The 1,076-nt window shown below is 37.1% G+C and overlaps 1 pseudogene; it reads right to left on the reverse strand.

Moving 5' to 3' along the window:
• Positions 1-903: 903 nt before the first annotated feature.
• On the reverse strand, positions 904-1,076 carry LOC115873006 (annotated as a pseudogene).

A 1,076-nucleotide genomic window follows, 5' to 3' on the forward strand; every position in this document is an offset into this window, starting at 1 on the left:
TGTCAAGCACATTTGTACATTTGTTGCCATCATCATTCTCAATACATTTGCTTTCGACTTGAGCCCTTGTTATCAGCTCCTCATTTTTTCCCCTTCCTCCCCGCCCTCCAGGTTTTTTATTGTTAAGTCAATTGCAGTAACTCAGATTGTCCTTGAGAATTAATAAATGTAATTAAAACTTAATTCATTGATAGGTTATTTCCCTAATCATGTTCTTCTTTATAAGATTGTTTTTACCTTTGATAATGCTTGGCAACATTATTCTGTTTTATTGGTCAGTCACCAGCCTTTGATCTCGTGCATCTCATCCTGGCTCTTCACTTCACCCATTTCCCGTTTAACCTCTTGCCTGCTGCTCTCTTGGGTCTATTTTGCTTCTTTCTCTTTTCCAGCATCCACAGGCAGAGCAAATGCTTATGCAACCGCGTTTCACCTTTCACTGTTTTCTAATAAATGTATGTAAGGTCACAGAATTCCCCGTGATTGACTTTATCTGTATCCCACAGGGTTTAATATGTAATGCCACATGTCACTGCCATTCTCTGCTCTTTCACTTCAGATTTCCAGTTTAACTATAGGTCCTGTGTAATTTCGGTTTTGATTTCCTTTTTAACTTAAGAGAAATTTCCTAACGTGCTTTTGAATTTGCAAATGTGTCTATCTGTCTATCTATCTATCTATCATCTATCTGTCTGTCTATCTATCTATCTATCTATCATCTATCTGTCTGTCTATCTATCTATCTATCTGCCTATCTATCTATCTATCATCTATCTATCTATCTATCTGTGCTTGGTGTTCATTTTTACTGTCATTGTCCTGTGGGCAGTTTGAGTCATAAAGTTTCTACTTCAGGGAATTTGTAGACATTTTCTTTGTGATATAGTACACAGGCAACTTTTTTATGTTTTAAATTGGGGCTTGCACAGCTCTTATCACAATCCATACATACATCCATTGTGTCAAGCACATTTGTACATATGTTGCCCTCATCGTTTTCTTTTTTTTTTTTCAATTGGCAATAATCGCACCTCAGGTAAACCTCATTGGCCACGATATTGCCACTGTGCAAAGCT

Source organism: Echinops telfairi, unplaced genomic scaffold (assembly GCF_000313985.2).
Source record: "Echinops telfairi isolate 266 unplaced genomic scaffold, ASM31398v2 ScPeMD7_7458;HRSCAF=8496, whole genome shotgun sequence".
NCBI classification, from domain to species: domain Eukaryota; kingdom Metazoa; phylum Chordata; class Mammalia; order Afrosoricida; family Tenrecidae; genus Echinops; species Echinops telfairi.